General features: G+C 38.9%; 1 non-coding gene across 1 annotated transcript; it reads right to left on the bottom strand.

The window, feature by feature from the left end:
* Positions 1-5,845: 5,845 nt before the first annotated feature.
* On the bottom strand, positions 5,846-5,952 carry LOC139846069 (small nucleolar RNA R71). The gene has a single exon (XR_011758814.1). It is a non-coding gene; the product is annotated as a small nucleolar RNA R71 (small nucleolar RNA).
* Positions 5,953-11,525: the final 5,573 nt, after the last annotated feature.

The following is an 11,525-nucleotide window of genomic DNA, read 5'->3' on the forward strand; positions in this document are numbered from 1 at the left end:
TAGCGATATTATATACCCCCAACAAGGTTCGTGTTTAGGAATATTTATCTAACCCCTAAACTGGCTGTTTTATTGATTTGGCCCCATCGAGCTCTAGTTTAGCGGTATTATACGCCCTAACAAGGCTCACGTTTAGGAATATTTATCCAGCCCCTAAACTAGCTGTTTTGAAGTAAACTGCGGGTTAGGCTAGTGTCATCCACATCTAATCCCGATTTTGAACAGCGACACGGAACAAGTTCAAGCACTAGCATTTGCTCCCGGTATCAAAACAAGATGTGAATGAACAGGAAATGACATTTTGTACTTTTCAATTCGTCAATTCATGAGTAAAAAGCTACACTAAAAGTGCTTTTAAAATATGAGTCAGAAGACTTTACTTCCTCGTTTGGATGGACTTGAAACATCCAACAGGTATAAAACACCTTGGTGAAACATAACTAAGAAGACTTTACTTCTTAACTTTAAAGCTTGAAAAATTTTGTTCACTTTAGGTGCTTTAGATAACAATCAACTTTTTCTTAATACCCATTAACACACATGCCACTTCATTTATTCTTTCAAAAATGTCATACTTGGTTTGTTATGAAATTATGATTAAAAATTTTGTTTCTATTGAAATAATCATAATGTTTTACTCATTTTAAGCTTCAAACCCAAGTCATGTATCCCAAATTTTTTTTTTATTTCTCCTCTCCCCCACATTTATATCATGCTACGCCCTCGTACACATGTTTAATAGTATTACAATACTTTTGTGAAAAGAAAAGGAAAATTTTAACATATTACCGAGATAATCGCACGTTCACCATTCAATAGTAACCATTGCACACCACTTTGATTCATCATCACGAGTTCCATTCGATTACATTCATCCTTCCTTTACAACTTATAAAGATAAAAACAAAGAGAAAAGCGTAAAATCCTAACTAGCCACTTTTGTAGGGCTCACGATTGCACTTAGCGTGTGCAACAAGCCTTTAAACCACCCGATTCCCTCGAGTGGACGAGTTTTGTTTTGTGAGAGCTTGCAGTGAACATACCCATAAAGTTCATTTAGCTAATACATAAAATAAAAAGAAAAAGAAAATAAAGAGAGGAAAAGAAAAGAAAAATGTACATACGGTTTTATTACAAACGGAGCACTGGACCTGAATTTAATCAGTGAGACTCATACCATCCTATGATCGGGACCAAACACACTCTCAAAAATGCTCTTTGACAATGCCGACATGTCAAACACACTCTTCCTTCCTTCCTCTCTAGCTCGCTCCATATGCTCTGGTAGTTGTTCCGGTTGTTGGAAACACAAAGGTGGATCGATACATGGTGCGAGTGGCTCTACGTATTCCACATCCTCGGGAAGAGATGAGGCATAGTTTATATAGTCAACAGGTTCATAAGACGGGGTAGCCGTGCTGTTATTAATCACATCGTCATATTGTCGTCTACGGTTATCCCGAATATAAACTTGTTGCCTATAAAATTCGTTAAGTAAAGTTGAGCCAAGGCGGTCTCAAGAGCTTTAGCATTATTCTGCTCTATTCTCTCCTCATCGATCATAACATACCGCCTTCTTCCCCTACTAGTACCTTCCTCATTCGGGTCGTAATCCTCGTAACCAAAATCATCCGCCCTCCTAACACCTTCATCAATGCACTCGTCCGTATCCATTGAACGTGCTTCCTCTTCATCCGGACCTATAACGTAATCATCGTCTAACCCATGTACATGAATTTCCTCATTTTCCCTATCTTCTATTGAATACACTTGACCTTGACGACTAAAGGTCAACCCAATAACATTATCCTTCATCCCATATATCTTTGCTTCGAGCGGTATTGTGTTCACCTGAACTCCTCCCTTTCTAAACAAGAAATACGATAAAAACCGGGCATATGGAATAACAGACCTCATCTTCACCAAATCTCGACATTCCCAAATCCAATACATCACTAATAATCTCAAGGATGGCACCATGAAATTGGTAACCATGGCATGTAACAATGGAAGCTCATAGATTCGGACCCCGGTCAAATCACTCATCTGTGGAAATATGTTACTTGTGATTACTTGCAAAAGAAGCTTTGGCACTATCTTCAACTTCTTCCTTTCTATAGTGAATCTATGAATTACCGCATCATTCAGAACATGAAACAAATCCCGGACCATCCTTTCATACCTATCCGCCAGTGGTTCAAACAACTCTTGCCTTGTTGGGTAATCGTGCTCGGTTCGGTTGCGCAAGTCAATGGCCGTATCATATTGAAAATTCGGATTTGCCAATTGATTAAATGTTTCCATTGTTAAAGGAATTTCCCTACCATTCACCTTTCCTAATAACCTAAGTGTTGCCGAAAAGTCATCACCTTCTTCCCATTTTAAAGACGACGTCCACTTTAATACTTGGTTCGGATAGCTTATAGAGTATTTACACGGTATTTGGTTATCATTCTAATCGCATATCACTAGTTTAAGAGCCGCTTCCCAACCCCACTTTCGAAATACCTCAAAAATACCATACCTTCTCCACGTTACTCTAGTCAATTCCCGTTCATACAACAACCCTTTCAGTAGCGTAGCTTTTTTCTCTAGATACAATTGAGCTTGTATTTCGTAAGGCGCATCTTTCAAATTTGAAAAACCTGACCAATCCGGGATTGAAATTGAATCCCCGACTACCTCCTTACCCTTTCTTACTCGTGGTCTTTTCGGCATTTCCTAAAACAACGCTCAAACACACCATTAGTATCCAAACAACATACTCAACTTACATGTATATGCTTTAATAAGAATCATCCAAGTACAAAGCAAAACATGTACTACTAGCATATATATCCATATCTTATGCTAAATAACAACTAACCAACTCATGCACATTATTTCAAACTTAATACAACACATTTATCCCTCCTAACAACTTGATATCGGCTAAAAAGTCACGTTTTCACCTCGGTATTAAGGCCCAAAAACAATAAAGTTCCAAACTTTATCGCCAAAATACCCGCTTCGTCGGTTAAAATTACAGAACATGTGATTACGAAGACGGTGCAAGAAGAATCAAGTAAATCGGAGCTAAAACGAAGATTCTAGAGCGAAAACTGTGAAAGACAAGAAATCAAGTTACGATCTAGCAAATCAGCAAGCCAAACGGCTTGCTAAACGGGCTGCCAAACGACCTGCCTGGCTTGCAAACGACCTGCCACATGCCCAGATCAAACAGACACGTTAAACGGCCTGGCCTGGAGAACGGACCCTGCAAACGGCCTGCCAAACTGCTTGCCAGCCGTTTGCAGGAAAATTTCAAGCTTATTTAAAGGGTCTTTGTCATTCATTCCAACACACACTTCAATTCACTTCTTTCTCTCTCTTGTATAATATTAGTCATACTCTCAAGGTCTTCGACTCCGTACAGGAAACCTAGTACCCAGAGAAGAACGCCGAAGATTGTATTAGGAGTGGTCTAGAGTTTGAAGTTGTCACTTTTGTATTCAGAACTCGTTTAATCTACTGGTACTTCTATCCTTTGTCTTTATATAATGTCTTTCATTATTATGCTTTGTGATACTGTTGCCATGATTTGCGAGTAGTTATCTTTCGTGTATGTTATGATGTAGTCAGTTAAAATGCCGAAATTATATTATGGCTTGTGTATGTTATCAAAATGCTTTCCGATTATGCTTTGAACTCAATCGCTTTTCCAACTAATAGAACGTAGTTATTGGCTCTGTTATTGGGAAGTCGCGAACCTCGATTCAGAGTACACTATCTGTGTCACCCCCTGGTAAGAGAAGTCTATCGGATACAACGTGAGTTTGACTGAGGCACACCGGTTGTAGTAATTCCACCGAGTCTTGGACTCTGACTAAGGACTCTTTCGTAGTGAAACATCTAACTAGACCCCTAGTACATTGTCGGTCCTAGACCATGCTAGTGTAGTCACCAAGCATATAAACTTCGTACGTGCACGCTAAAGCACAACGGTTATTGTAAGCTGTACCTCTGCTAAGTAAGGCCATGGAACACGGTTAGCGCTGACTAGTACACTTCACCGTAACGCGGTCTCGAGCATTGCACCCCTATTGAGGGATTCTTGGTTAATTAAGGAACTATTTTTTCTAACACATAAAGGATTGGACCGTTAGGATAATCGAACGTGTTCATGGAAGTCACTAGACTTGGCCATGGTGTTCTTTATAGTTGAACTCTTTTTAAGGGCCTAACTATCTTTGAAATCAATCATTAACGAAAGCATCGAAGCACATCACGTCTCTCGAATATGGAAAACCATGTATCCCATTATGCTTAAGAAAGTTTAAACCATTGTGGAATGTTAATACATCACCCAATCGAGTCACTCAATTGGATGAGCCATCTGAACGTGTATGCCTGTAGTCAGACTGCACGGGCGTCGGGGGTAAGGGACGTTGCTGTCTATTCAGAATCTTCAAGCCTATCGCATTACCTAGTGACATGTCTTATGACAGGGGCGTTTAGGACTAGTGTAATGAATACAAGGTCACTGCCTATCCATGAGCCAGCATTCCATAATCTCGGTAAAGTAACTGAAGAAGTCATAGCATGCACTTGTTTTAGCCTTATCTGAATTACAAATTTTATCGTATTTACTTTACTTTATCTTATACATTAGAAAACCCAAAATTAGGTAATAAACCACTACTCCTGCATCTTAGAATTATCTTAAGTTTAGATATAGGTTCGATTCTACTGATATCTCAAAAATACGACTCTAGGTCATACTTCCCTTACTCATAATAAGGAGTAGTAAGATTTAGGCCCCGCTAAATATAAATTTAAAACCATTACCCTTTGTTGGTGGTTGATTTTGATGTCTTGCGTCCTAACGACACCGCATAAACAAAACCGTCCGTTTCGGCCATATCATTGTGGTAGCAATTTTTTGGCGCCGCTGTCAGGGAACTTGTATCAGTTAATAATGCTTCTATCATACTCATTCACAAGCATTTAGTGGTGTCTAATAAAAACAATTATACACGGACTTAGTTGTTGGATTTTCCAAACAGTCTCCAATTATAATGGAACCAAAAGGATCATGCCTCTCCGTAGTCGGCCTGGCCACTTGGTTTGTTGAATAGTTCATGCGAAGCTCTGTTATCGAAATACCAGGGAATCAGTAGCAAGAACCAAAAACATATTCAACCTTAGGATAATTAATTAGATTAGATTACTTTAGACTATCTTAGATTAAGACTACCTTAGACTACTCTAGATTACTTTAGATTACCTTAGATTACCTTAGATTACTCTAGATTAGAGATTACTTTAGGTTAAATTAAGAACTTAGCTTATCTGCTTAAAATTTAAAACAAAAAGGCATACCCAGTGTGTGACCCAAACCCGATCTAGACTAGGGTCGTTGTTTTTCGTACCTGATCCAGATGCAATAATCTCTAAAGCACGCAAGGAAGCACGAATCAGAAAACAAATGGCGTTACGCGTTACTTTAGCAGAAAACACTAAACCCTCGATTGAAGGTCGAGGTGGACCGATCAGATTCCCAGAGATTCAAGGACACTCGTTCGAGTTAAAACATCACATTATACAGCTCATCCAAAATTGCTGTCAATTCCTTGGATTACCGAATGATGATCCAAATTCTCACCTTGATAAATTCATATCTCTTGCGAACTCCTACAAACAACCAAGGATAGGACAAGATATAGTCCGGCTATACTTGTTCCCCTATTCTCTCACTCATCATACACAAACATGGTTTGAAGTATTGGAAAAAGATTCCATCACGTCATGGACGGAGATGGCTACTAAATTCCTAACCAAATATTTCCCTCCTTCTAAACAAACCAAACTCAAGAATGACATCATTAACTTTAGACAAAGTTATGATGAATCACTTTACACTGCATGAGAGCGATTCAAAACCCTGCTGAAGAAATGCCCTAATCACCAATTAGAACGGTTAGCCCAAATCTGCACCTTCTACAATGGTCTTATGGTAAATCATAGGACGACGATCGATGCCGCCGCTCAAGGAAATCTGATGAACCAAACCGCAGACGAAGCATGGGAGTTGCTCGAGAACATGACAATGCATCATCATGACTGTAACAATGGTTAAACAACTTCATCATCTACACCACTCTCCGCACTTAATAATCAAACGGAGGCCATCAAATCTCTCATGGACAAGATGGAATCTCTTTCAAAACAACTTGGAGAATTGAAGACGCAGCCGCAGCAGGTTAACCAGGTCCATGCCTGTGTTAATTGTACCAACCCGCAACCCACTGAAGAATATCAAGTTGAGTACGAGAACCCTGAAGGTTCAGTCTGTTACGTTCAATACCCAGCTCGTTAATCATATCCTGGATTCAATCAACAACTTAGGGTTAACTTATTCCAAAGAAGCATCCAACCGTTTCGCTATCGTTACCCACCTTGTCTACCCCAACAGTCTCAATTGACCTACGATCAACCAATTCCACTCACTGGTCCACCAGCTAAGGAAAATTCCCCAACCACCCAAATTACAAAAGTAACCAACCCTACTCTCGGAGCTGATGATCAGTTGACACAGCTTATCCAAGGATAACAACAGCTAAATTAGAGAACTGCATCTAGACAGGACCATGCGGAGATACTAATGAGAAATCAATTGGCTCTGCTCAAAAGTATAGAAATGCAGCTCGGACAGTTATCACAACGCCTTGAAACCCGACCTCAAGGAAGGTTACCTAGTAATACTATCCAAAATCCCCACATAGAAGAAGTTAAGCAAATGGATTCCGTAATCCCAGAAGAAGAACCACGGAGAAGGTCAGCTAGGATCAAGAACAAATCGACATATACTCAGAAGCTGTCCACAGAAACTCCAGTGCGTGTACCCTACCCTGGAAGGCTATAGGAGGAACCATCCAAGCTTGATTCCTTCAAACTCGATGGAAGATTCCTGGACACCGTATCCAAAGTTCCCAACTAGAAGAAATATATCCGATGACTTCTCTTTACAAAGGAAAGGATACCAGATTCTAACAAAATTCCGCTAAGTGAAGAATGCTCAGCAGTACTCAGAAACTCACTACCGCAGAAGCTAGGAGTTACGGGCCGATTCATTTTCCCGTGTTCAATCTACCAATCTGGAACCATTCATGCGCTAGCAGATTTAGGAGCAAGTATCAACCTAATCCCCTACTCTCTCTACAAGAGATTAGAGTTAGGAGACTTATCACCAACTAAAATGAAAATCCAACTTGTCGATCACACAATCTGATATCCTAAGGGCATAGTTGAGAACGTCTTGGTGAAAGTTAACAAATTCTTGTACCCTACAGATTTTGTAGTAATGGACATTCAGGAAGACCTAAACACACCAATAGTGTTAAGAAGACCTTTCATGAATACGACTAGGACTGTCATTGATGTGTACAATCAAACCTTGATCTACGATAACATGGGGAGAGTGTGACCTTCAAAATTGACCGCCTGTCGATCTTTCTGGATAGGCAGAGATGTTTTCTATTTCCACCAGATGGATCACTTCCAATAATGAGTCCCCACCACCAGTCGAAGATATCGAGATGGGTGTTAAATCACAGTCTGCTGATGACCCAAAAATGGAAGAAGAGGATCCCAATGAAGAAATAGAGGAAGAGGAAGAACATGAGGAGGAATAGGAAATGGAAAACGTAAAAGAAACTGCGATGATACCATCTCCAAGCCCGGAACGTCACGAAGAATTAATGAGGCTCGTGACAAAAGATCACAGTTTAATCATTCACTTCAAAAAGAAGACTGATAAGGTTGAGGTTAAGGATATAGAAATTGATCCCACAAGTATCAAAGTGAAGAACCAGAATACTGAAGAAACCCGTTCATCAGACGAATCTTCAGATGACTATTATACCGATGATGACGATGAAGAGCAACATGAAGACATTCTGGATAACTCATATTCTCCATTCGAACTAGATCAGGAGGAGCCGGACTCTTATTCGGATCGAATTCCGGTCATATCTACTCACGCCAACATGATAACCTTCATCAATGACACTGATGAATTTGAAGATATTCTCGAAGCCATTCGTAAATCAACAATTGATTTCACGCTATACTTAACCGAATGAATCATGGCTATCAAAGACGAATACAACCTCTATCTACAAAGAGAAGACAATAATGCTGAAATCCTAGAAGATCGCATTCAAGACTTTATCAATACCCTTCACGATCATATCTACAATGAATAAAGGAAATGAGAGCACGATTCAGTAGTTCGCACTATTCTAGAGACAAGATTCTGTCGAGATCAGAAGATCATTTACTCTAAGGTTTACAATACATTAGCCGGATCTGCACTTCCGTTCTCAGCCAATCAACGAGCACTACTGACTCTGATCCAGAAGCATATGGATCTTTCCACTGGACGCCCGACTTATCACTCTGACTTGCAAATGATCGAGGATATTCACAGATTTTTCACTTTTTTGGAAAGAGTTAATTTCGAAAGCACACCAGAGAGGCTAGTGATTTACGTATCAATTGATCACCAAGCTGATCTGATTATTAAAGAGTTACGAGATGCAGTCACAGAAGAAGTAAGACACAACAATCCGTTTTCTCATCTTAAACCAGACCAAGTCAACATTGCCACCTACGTTACGGATCCTAGTTTCACATTCAAAGCCAGATGTCGAGAGATATACTCAAAGACGGTGACATTAATGCTTAGATCAGGGCTGAATTTCACTTCTTTTCATCTCCGCCTCTTGACTAATCTATGCAAGGCTACAAACTCCTACTGTGGAGACCACCGATTAGAATATTTTGAGATACTGAACATACAATTTCTGACACTATTTGAAGATCTCCGAAATTAACATCCTATCAGAGAAGTAATCACCACCAACACTGCCTCAATGATTGACATTCATGGATCAATCAGCAGAGCAGTGGATCATATTCTTATCGGACTTCAAAATTTGTCACGAGCCGAAACCGCGCATTATCTCTCTGTCAGAAGATCTTCAAGAGAAGTACCGGATCTGTTACCACTGCTAGTTTGACACTTTCTCAGGATTTATCCACCAAGACTCACATTCCCTCGAGAAGACCAAGATCACAACTACCAGAGGGAAATGTTTGCTTTTTAGGCATCATTACGATCGATCCAACGACCTTAAACAAAAGCACTTCTCAGGAGACAACCCGTGCAATAAAGTAGAGTAGAAGAATAAAAGAATGACAAGTGAGCCGATAAATAAGGGACGAGACTTCCAAGCCAGCCAGCTTCTTCACAAATAACCACGTCTGCTGGGGGTACTCCTTTCTTCCCGTTACTAGCTCAGATTTTAAAATTATGCCACATCCAAGCCTATCACTAAGTGTGGGATTCCAACCCAAATAAACACTAGACGAATAATCTAAAATCTTCAACTAAAACTCCTAAGTGTGGGATACACTAGGAACATTGAGGACAATGTTCGTCTAAGTGTGGGATGTTGGTATAATCTTTTTATGCTGTATTAAAATAACCCATTAAGAAGATTTCAAGTTCTTAAGCCAAATTTCAAATTTTTAAACAAAAGAAAGCCTTTTCAAAAAAGTATTTTTGAAAACCTGAAACGTTTGTAAATAAAAATAAGGCTTAAATAAGGTAGAAATCTTGTTAGGACGAACCGAATCTCTAAAAGACCATTGCATGACTAGGCATCATCGACCTAAATTGATTATGGTGAGGCACCAAAATCAGACCAACATTAATCTTTAATGCTTCACTATTTTCCGTTGAGAGTGCCGATGTCTGTGCTTAGAATCAGAACTTGCTCTATATCTGCATTTCCAAGTAACGAAATGTGATTCGGTTATAATCAGAAGAGCTACCCATTTTTCAAACAACCCTTTCGCATCTCCGCTACTTCTACCACACCACCTCATCCACATCACCTATACTATCACTCAAAAAACCTATAAAATGAGATTCCTTTCGAAAATCCGATGTTATAAACTTCTCAAGTATCACGGCAAAGGTCTTGAAAAAGTTTACCGGCAAAAAGTTTCTCGAGATCAAATCTTCAAAAAAAAAAAAAATGCTTTCAAAGTTCTGAAAAAAGGAGCAGGACTTATAAAGAGAAACGCCGAAGAAGAACTTGACCACGAATGCCTCAAAAGTGCTTCTCGAAAATATCAGCACTCCAATCTATCCTAAATTTTCTAAAAATTCGAATAAAAGTCTCTTAAGACTATATTACTGTTAGGACCCCGAAGTTGTATAGTGTTAATGTGAAATAAGCTTAAATGATGGTTCCTTAGAAGAGAACTATATAAGGAACCTAAGTAGTGCTAATTAGATAGCCATTGCATTGTAAATGAGTTTTAGAAGCTGTGGAATGTAAATCTTATTGATTCTCTCTCATACCGAGTCTCCTTCATCTTTACCGAATCTCATTCTAACTTGTCTTTTCTTCTAATCTCAACATGATATGACCTATCATTTGGTATCAGAGCTTCCAGGGAGTGATATTACATCACTAGATTGATCTAGAGATTGAAGATTACTGAATCTGAGCACTCTCGGTATATTGAATCAGATTCGGTATAATCGAATCTGATAATCTGATGTTCAGATTCTTGTGATAAGTTCAACGAAGGTGTATTAGGTTGATTAGAAAGAGTTTCGATCATCATTACAGCTTTTTAACATCAATTATGAAGAATCAAGTTGATTTTTAGAGTTCGTGGCTAAAACTCTCGGTATTCATCAATTTCAGCTTGATTCTGTATTTTAGTAAAGGTTTGACGTTTCAGTTGTGATCGTGCTTAATCACATTTCTGACGGTTTAATTTCATCAATTCTTCAAGTTTTGAAGATTTGATCTACATTCGGTATCATAACTGTCATACCGAATCTGCTCCAAAGCTGTTAATTCTCATTTAGTGTTGCAGATTGTGGTGTGTTTGTGATTCTATTACATTCGGTTTGATCATATGCAGGTAATTGGTGTGGTTTGAGAAAGGATTCTGTAGAATTTCTAAGTTTTCATACTTAGACTCGATATTGTCAAATGCTACAGTTGACATTCGGTATCCTATACATTCGGTATCTTTGATATTTTGTGTGACACTAACTTGTTTCCTTATGCAGCAAGGTTACAGAATCTAATTCAAAGGAATTGGATTGTGTTTGAATTCAAATTCATACAGAATCTGACTACCGAGTTAGATACTGAATCAGGATCTCGGTATCACTCAATTCATTGGTTTTAAGTGTTCTCAAGCAACAAATTTTGTGGTTACCGAATCTATACTGAATCTAGGTGTGTTACTTGTATTTCTGATCAGTTTCTGATACAGAATCTGGTTTACCGAATCTGCTACTGTACAGAATCTATACCGAATCTGCTACAGTACCGAACCAGATATCAAATCTGACATTTTTGTTAGATTGTTGTTGTGATTTTTCATCCTAGATTTATGTAATACCGAATCTTTACCGAATCCACCTCAATTCCAAGATGTCTACTCAGGAT

This window comes from Rutidosis leptorrhynchoides, chromosome 4, assembly GCF_046630445.1.
Source record: "Rutidosis leptorrhynchoides isolate AG116_Rl617_1_P2 chromosome 4, CSIRO_AGI_Rlap_v1, whole genome shotgun sequence".
Classification (NCBI taxonomy): domain Eukaryota; kingdom Viridiplantae; phylum Streptophyta; class Magnoliopsida; order Asterales; family Asteraceae; genus Rutidosis; species Rutidosis leptorrhynchoides.